This window comes from Calypte anna, chromosome 12 (assembly GCF_003957555.1).
Source record: "Calypte anna isolate BGI_N300 chromosome 12, bCalAnn1_v1.p, whole genome shotgun sequence".
Classification (NCBI taxonomy): domain Eukaryota; kingdom Metazoa; phylum Chordata; class Aves; order Apodiformes; family Trochilidae; genus Calypte; species Calypte anna.
Window position 1 is genome coordinate 2,645,732 of NC_044258.1, and position 9,362 is coordinate 2,655,093.

A 9,362-nucleotide genomic window follows, 5' to 3' on the forward strand; every position below is an offset into this window, starting at 1 on the left:
AGGCTTATCAATATATATTTCTTGTCATCAGCAGATCTGAGCACGACAAAGCCTCAGCTACTCCTGCACACCCTCCTCACCCCCTGAGCATGAGCTCACCTCACAAAATGGAAATCAGGACAACATCATGGAAGCAACCAGGTATTCAGACATACGGAAAGTCAACAGAAACTGTATCTGCTTATGCTTAGACTGTCTCTAGTCCATTCTGTGTGTTCCATTCTGACCACGTAGGAATCCCACTTATCCAGCTGGAGCTGGAACCAGAAACCCAAACATCAGAGCACCTCAGGATGGGGTTGGACCCCAGCACCAGCTGGGGGGTGCTCAGTGGGGCTGAACTATGAGGAACATTTATAAAAGCAAACCTAATGGCTTCTCTGGGCAACTTTTATGTCCAGCACTCACCAGCACACAAATGCTACCGGGGAAAAACATTTCTGATTCTTCTTTTCTAGACAGATTTAGGGGGGGGGGGGAAACAGTAGTGCTCCTTTTGGAATGTGAGCAATAAAGATCATTACCCTCAGTACTGACACCTTGTATAATTTGAAAAATGATGTGACTTTTGGGTAAACACGAACATGCCATAAAGAAGGTGTTCTTACATTAATTAAAAAAAATCAAGCCTACAGGCCCGGTAATGAGCCAGAAAAAGGCCTGATTTTAAAAACATGCATTACAAGGCATGAATTATGCCCTCAGCAATTTGAAAGGAATTTTTTGCCTATATTTTTCTAAGCCTATAGGATCAGAGACTATCTTCAGAAGGCAAGAAAACATGGAATAGATACACTTCATTTTGTACTTTTAAATGCCACTCATAAATCGGGAAATAAATCTGAGCCACAATATAGCATCAGAATTGTCCCATTTATACACAGTGAATAAAATCTGCTGAGTGTGCAGAAGTCTTAAATGCAGAAACCTTTCTGTGGGCTTTAACAAGCCCCAAATCTCAGCAGAGTTGCTGGGAGTTTTGCTGAGTAAGAATTAACTGGAAACTTCTGGGCTTGTCCCTGGTACAGGTGCACAGCCCAGCTGAAAACCAGTTTGCAACAGAGCCCTCAATCAAGGTCTTAGGAGTTGGCCCAAGAGGTGGAAATAACATCATTTTTAAAAATGCACCAGAAATATGGTGAAATTGGATACCACTCATTACCATGCTCACAAAGCTGAGAATCTATTTGTTTAATTTGGAGGAGTTTTCAAATAACTCTGAACTAAAATAATCTCTGTTAGGCACAACGGTACTAAGGAAATACTGGTGTGTCAGAAATCCTTCACCATGGCTGCTGGAACAGGGCTCAGAAACGCATCTCAGGGGCCTGTGCTGGACATGCCAAGACCTGTTTGCTCAGGAAATGCTTCCCAAAGCTTGTGCAGAACCAATTAAAAAATGGAAGTGACAATTTAATATACAATCTAGGCTAAAAATTTATTTTACTGCACAGGGAGAAGACAAAGGAAAACAGACAGGATATAATTGTTATTTATTGCTGGTGTTCAAGTACAGGCAGATTTGAGCTCAAGGCCAGGCTACCTAAATGCAACCAATATCTGGACTTGAATTTAACAATCACAAATTACTTATATTTCCTGCAGCCCTCACTTTGCAACAGAATTCTTGGCTCTTAATAAATCCACCAGCTCCTTAGCACCTTTAGGTTTCCTCAGCACATTCTGCACCCTGGCCTTGATAGAACCAAGATAATTTGCATTATAATGAATCTGAATCAAGATGAAACAGAATTTTACTTCTGGGGCTACTGAAAATGTTTTGATCCTCGATGGCCAAGTTCTTTCCCTCCCAGTAAGAACAAGGAGGGTTGTGGAACAAGAGCAGCACCATATTCCGGAGAACCCCAGACGGGGCAGAAAATCCCCATCACTGCCAGAGCTGGCAACGTCCCCTCCCTCAGGCATCTTTAGAAACCCAGCAGGGCTCAGTCACTTCACAAATATCTGTAGCTCTGCAACAAGGCTCTGGAGGCACTGGTTCATCTGACAGATTTTGGGGGGGTTGGTTCCCTCTCTGTGCAGGCAAACGTGGCTGGGACAGTCAGGGGGTTTTAAAAATCCAGGGAACACTCAACACAATCTCAAGTGTTTGACAGCACCCTCAAAACAAAAATAACATCCTTCACATCCTTCACATCCATGGTCACCAACATTTCTGCATTAAATTTTTAATATTATTTTTAAACCGAAACAGAAATACCACTTGACTTCAAGTACATTTTGCTCACTTGTATCTTTTTTCCCTGTAGGCTACATCACCTTAGTGATTTTTGCACTTCATTCACCCCCCTTTATGAGCTGTGTTACCTTCTCTGAGGAGCAGAATCCCTGCTCCATGGTATGAAGTAGATTTCTGTGACCTTCTAATCAGTCACAGAGGAGCTCCATCTAAGTGAAAGTCTAGATTCAAATCACTCTAGAAAACGTTAGAATCATGTAATTTTTTAAGAGCCACCAAACAGGTATGTATTTAGCACTGGGAAGCACAAATGGGCATCTCTGCTAAAAACCAGGTCCTGTACTTGACTGTGGCCCTAGCAGGCAGCCCCTAGATTGGTACTGGGGTATCAGTGTACACCAGCAAAAGTGAGTCAGGACCCAAATCTCCTCATTTTCAAATCTCATTTTCAAATTTCCTCACCTGTGCCTGACATGTACAGAAAACAGCTTCAGAGATGCAGGTACAACCAGCAACAATGAACTTGGATGGAGAGCATGGCTGTGACAACACCTTTCCCCCTGGTGTAGCCCCACTGGAAGGGGACAGTCCTACCCCAGGAACTGCAAAGCTGATGGGGATGGAGCAGGGGCTTTCCCTTTACTTGCAAAGAAACTCTCTGCCCATGCTTTGGAGCAGCCTAACTTTGGCCTAAGTCATCTCAACCAATCACTGGTGATACACATAAAGAGGAAAAAAAAAAAGCAATAAATCACAGCAATGGAAGGGCAGCACCTGAAGGAAGAGCCAGCTCACCCCATTCTTTGAGTGAGATGTTCAGTTAACACACACAACCTGAAAATTTTCCATTTCATCAAATCCTGCTAGCAGAATTCTGCAATCTGGTAGTTTAAGCTGCATGTTGGAAAAAGCCAGGGAAACATTTGCTTTGGCACTGGCAGGTTCTCATATTTTTCCAGTTGGAACAATGATAAATGACTTAACCCGATCATTTTTCTGAAACCTGATTTTTTTTTGTTTGACATTTATTTACAGTTTCTATAAACACTAACACCTATAAAACATGGTTTACTGTTTGATTGCTTGGTGGACAAGCAAGCCTTAAATACATAAATTATGAGCACCTAGTTAATGAGTGACATGACGGACATGAAGTTTTATTTACCATTGGCATGAGCCTTCATATAAAATTAGTGGCATAAGAAAGCCAGGTTTTGTGAATGCACATAGTCATACCTATTCATGGCCTGACTTCTTTTTTTTTTTTTCCCTTTTTTTTTTTTTTTTTTTTTTTAAAGACTTGACATAAGACTGTGGCCTATGTGTAATTTCATTGCCTGGAGCAAGGTTAGGGGAAAGCTGCTCCATCTGGCAATTTCCCTTTGACTGGCACATAGTTAAACAATGATGCAGTTTGACAAATTTCAAGCCCTGCTTATGAAAAAATAACATAAACACAATAGTCACTCTGAGTAGATTGTCCACCTGTGCAAGCGGGCATGAAGTGTTAAGTAAAGGCTGCTGGTAATGAATAAAGATGCAGTGCATAGCTGGATTAGGTCGTTCCAAATGTAAATCACTGTCAGATAAAGCACTTGTGTTTACACGTAGCATTAATATTTTGATCAGTATGTTTAAGAGAATTAGCTTCTTAATGCAGATGTTCTCATTTGGACCTTCACACCCGGAGCTTCAGCCAACTCCTTTACCATCAGTTATGTCAACATGTCATAAATCTCAGCTGCTTTAACTTCTATTTTAAACAAAGCTTTGTTGTAAAATTTGGAGGCGTGTTTCCTTCGGGTTTTATTTTTGGCAAATTTCTTGTTATTTTGTTGAAAATCTGACACATTAATGTCCAATTAAGCATCTTTTAGTATTTTACTGACAAGTATCCCAGCAGCAATCTAATGCCTTTTTATTGTAAGAACCTCCCTGCCCTCCCCCTGAGCAGCTGTATCCATTCTGGGAACAAGCAGGCTTTATATCTTGAGGCAGGAACAACAAAAGCATCACACTTAGTGGAAACAGGGCCTGGGTTTCAACAGCTCCACACTTTTCACCCTTTTGGATGACCTACTGTAAAGGTGAATGCTCACAAAATGGGCTACAATGGAATTCCAGTTAAAATTTTCATGGACAGTTGGGGTTTTCTTTTTTAAACAAGGGAAATCTTTTAACCTTTCCGAGTTCTTTTCCACTGATGCCCTTCTCTTGAGATTCAAAGTTCTTTCCTTAGCTCACCATAGCTGTAGCAATGGTGTCACTTTTTAAGCTTCACTTTTCATGAAGTGAACATAAATTCTTTTTAATTAGCAATTTTACATTCTCCCAATTTTCATTTTTTTTTTCCAAGTGATTTTAAATAATGAAGAAAAAAACGCACAATATAGTCTTAACGTGCTTATCAATAAAAGGTAAAAGAACTCGTTTTTTCCCAAAAATATGCATCAAACAAGGTATGCCACACAGTCAGATTTTTTTCCTGAAATTACAAATAAAATGCACAAGCAAGAGAAAATACTCCAATTTGGATGTTTTGTGTTTCATTAAAAAATATTTCACACACCTCTGATTGAACATGGAGCTCTAAACTGCAGTGCATTGTTAGTATTCAATATAGATTTCCACCTGCACTCTGTAAACATTCGAGTCTCCCACCAATCTTCTCCCAAATCCCATTTCTTGTCAAGATTTAATGCACATTTCTGCAGGCATGGGGCTTAGAAGGACCATCTCACCTTTCCAGTGTCACTATTGCAACCAAGGCATTGAAACAAGCTGCTCTTTTTTTCCTTTTTTTTTTTTTTTTTAATTTCTTCTTTTGGATTGGAACAGTTTTGCTGTTTTTCAATATGGTGACAAAAGTGAAAGAAGAAAATGTTCCTGTGAGCAAGATTTGGCACCAGGGATCTTTAAGGGCACACCCTGGTCATCATGATGCTCACCTGAGAGTTCTGAATCCATCACAAGGGAACAAATTTGCTTTCTAAGTCACCTCAATGTTTGAAAAACTACCTCATTTTTTGGGTGACAGCAGCCTCTGGGGTAAAAGGAGGGTGAACAGAAAACAAATACCATATTACAGATACCATAAATTAAATTGGTATGGTGGGACAAAGTGCCATTTGCCCTTTGTCCGTAAGATGAAAGGAACCTGCTGGTGAAAGACACAGAGAGAAAACAATCTGGTGCCCCAGGGATGGAACTGTTCATGTAAGAGTTAAAGATTCCTGATAGATCTGCCTGCAGCAATACAAGGAAATTATGGAATATTTCTTAGGGGAGGAGGAGGAGATGCATTTTATGAGTCTTTTCTTTCCAGTCTGTCTCATAAAGTGAAAACCCAGAAATAATAGAAAAAGAAAGGCTGAAAATACTGTCCTAGGACTCAGATCTGTCATCCCAGGTGTGAGGTAGCAAAACATTATCTTGAATTCCTGAGCAATTCCACCACAACCTCTGCATCAGCATCACTGAGATGGTGCTCAAAGGGACCAAGGACCAGGACCAGGCAGAGGTAGCATCAGTGTTTGAGTCAGGACCTTTCCCCCAGTTTTAAGCATTTCTTTGTCAAACAGCTTTATTTGCCCACAGATAATTTTGGGTTGTTTCAGGAATGAAATTTTCTGTGTTGAGCAGTTCTTTTCAATGTATTAATTTTTAATAAACCTGCAGGTGGAGGGTGCAGATCCTTTTAAATGTCAGAAGCTGTGGTAAACCACATCCTTGGCTAGCTGACCTGAACAAAACTCATTTCCCCAGTGCTATAACTGGAACCTGACAAGCACTTTCTGCTTACACCAGGTGTCTGTACACATCTCCCATACCATGGTCTTTTGCACAGCCATTGCATCTGGGCTGGGGGAGGGAGTTTCTTGTACTTAAGAAAAATAGTTTAATGTATGGATTTAACTTTGGGGCATCAGGTCATCTACTGAAGCCACTGCCTGTTTGCAGAGTGAAGTTGTCAAAGCTGAATTCTGAGCTTGTGTCATGAAAACCATGGACAGCCAAGACTATGCCTGCAGGAAGGTCCCTGCTGAAAACCTCAGAGAAGAGAAAAGCAGAAATATGGTCTGAGGATGGGAAAGTCTTCTCATGTTTGACTGCAGAATCATTTGAAAAAAGGGATGAAGAGCTGGTTGACCTACTCAGAGACCAACAACTAAGCTGGCATCAAAATTCACCTCCTGAAGCACTTCAGGAAAGAAAGACAAATCCCAAAACCAATGCAATTTACCAAAAGTGGCATAGACTGCTTCTCCTTCTCTTCCTTGAATTCCAGTGATTCAGCAATGAAAAAACATCACAGACATTATAATCTGTTTTAATTTTTTTGCTTTGCAAATGCCCACCCTGTAGCCTGCAAGAATGGCATGAAGCACCCTTAAGCCCCCTCTCTCAGCGAGAGATGAAACTCAGATGTGCCACAAGCCCAAAGTATCATTTGAATCCCCAAAACTATCCCAGCAAATGACCAGAAAAAGCCAAGCAATGCTTCACTATTCCTTCCAACCTTTTAAATTCATCTCCCTCCAGATGATCCCACCCAGGCACCCTCTTCCATTCTTCTCTCTCAGCTCTAGAATATCTATGGAAATGCCCGGAGGAAAAGATTGGTCTCTTGGCCCAGCTGCCAGAAAGAGGGCAGAGAGGAAAATCCTCACTCTGAAAGCCTACACTGAAACTCCTCTGAGTATATCAAATATCATACATTGGAGATTCAGAATTTAATTTTCTGATCTTCTACCTGCTCCATGATGTCTCTCTTGTTTTCAGAATGACACAACCACAAAACTTCCTGATTTTATGCATCTGTTTTCTAAAGTTTTACTACTCTGAAATCTATTTTGAGATCTCAAATTTATATAGAAAAGGCCTGATCCACTCTTACTCCTTTTCTGATCTTGATGCTTCCTAATAGGTAACTACTTCTTCTCCTTTTCTATTCTAATTTAATAGTGACAAACCAATGAAAACTGCAGACCTTCTTAAAAATACCAGGATACACTCTTTTAGTAATGACACACAAAAATATTTATGGAGAAAAAATAAAAGCCTCAAGGAGTCCTGCTCCAGACATTTCCAAATTAAATATCAAATTGATACAAGCATAATAAATAAATCTAGACAATATTAGAACAATATATCAAGAATAAATAAATTTTCATGCTGTATGATGCTCAAAATTCTGGTTCCTTAATATTTTTATTGCCAGGGTGAAATCAAGTCATTCAACACTTGTTGTTGGTTATGTTAATCCTTTAATATTGCTATTTATTCCAGCTGAGAAAAAAGGGCTAAGCCAGCTGTTCAGCATCACTGTTTGAATGTTCTCAGTGTTGGTGCAATATTTTATCACCTGTTCTTTACGTTCTGTGTCTCAGCTCATACATTAAATTATACGTCAGAATAACTTATGGGGAGAGTCATCAGTTTGTGCTGATTTAAGAATGCAATAAAACTGCACAACAGTCTGAAAAGCCTTGTGACACAGTTGGTCTCCCCTACACCTTCACATGGCCCTAAGAAAAGTTGCAGAATCCAATCCCCTTATAGATTTCCAAGACTTAACCTGAGCCCATACGAAAATTCTAAATTATAGTCTTGTTATCATAGAAAACTAATTCTACAGCCAAAAAATGGCACGGGTGACTCCTCAGAGGAGCATGGAGGAGCCTTACTGAAAAGGAATATATGCTTCTGTGGTATTGACTTATTCAGAAAAACACAAGAAAACAAGTAAAACCTCTGATGCTACCAAGCTCTTCCCATTTCAGCACACAATAAAGGTGCAGTTTACCAGAATTAATTACAATTCATTTGTGCTCAAGTCTCATGTCAAACCACAAATTAAAGAGCAGGGATGCACACGGGGAAAGGAATGGCAGATGTTGTCTGCTCCTCCAAAGAAAATGAAGGAGCTGAGTTAGCAAGGAAATACAGGATCCTGTGAAGCCCCTACTCAGCCTATTTATTCTTATCCAAAGTAGAATGTGTCACAGCCAAGTAATCCCTTTGTTGTTTTAAGTCAGGACGAGTATGGGATTTGTGGACTCTGCTTTTGATGGTACAGTTTGTGAGGATTTGCAACAATGACCACGTTTCAGTGTACAAAGAGGTGGCAGAGGCCCCATTCCTGGAAACATTGAAGGTCAGGTTGGATGGGGCACCAATCTGGGACAAATCATCTTCAAAGTCCCTTCCAACTCAAACCATTCTCTGTATCCATGAAATGCCCAAAGACCTCTGATGTGTAAGCAGCATGGTTGCTACAGATCAACTCAATTTTTTCTCAGATACCTTTTTTAATAGAGATTTGCACCTCATTTTTTGCAAATATCTTTCTGGTTATGCTTCCCCTACCACTTTCTCCTCAATTATTTACCCCTTTGCAGATGCATCTGCACAGATATTTTGAGAGGTCTTTACATGCTGCTGCAAGCACATGAAGACAAACACATTTAGGCTACTCTGACATAAATCAGGTTTTGTCACAACTAGTGGCATCCTAAATTGTTTCTCAATACCGTATGTAAGTCTTGTTTATCATTTTCTATTAATCAATATTGTCAGTGTTAATACAGGTGAAATAAAAACAGAGTCCTATGAAATGTTTTCTACAACATGCTTCTACCAACAGTAAGGCTATTAGTAAGACCTGAAGTTTTATCAGTGACATAGTTCACAACCCTTGCAAGATGTAGTGGTGATGAGCAATACAGGCATTTTGCTAAATCAGGTGCATTTATAAAGACTTGGATTCCACCTTCAAACAAGGTATCAGATGTCTTTGTAAAATGTTAATTGCCTCCCAAAACATCCTTTAGTATTAGAAAATAATCCTTTGTTTTTATGACTAAGCTCACCCATCCAAAGGTTTGTACAACTGGAAGGTACCACATTTTTTTAACAATCAGATCTTGTCTTCTATGGCCCAGCTCCATGAGAGAGGAGAATCACACCCTACTCTTCCTCACTGCTGCTCTATGCAGGCTCAGAGTTGGTCCTTTAGAGGCAGGACAACAATATCCACATCAGTTTGCTGCAAAGTTGATGAGATCTGAGAGAAAACCACTGATATGCTCTGGGAATTTAATACAGCTAATTACAACCCAGTGCTATGGAAGCATTGCCAGGGGACAGTGGGTGATGTTTC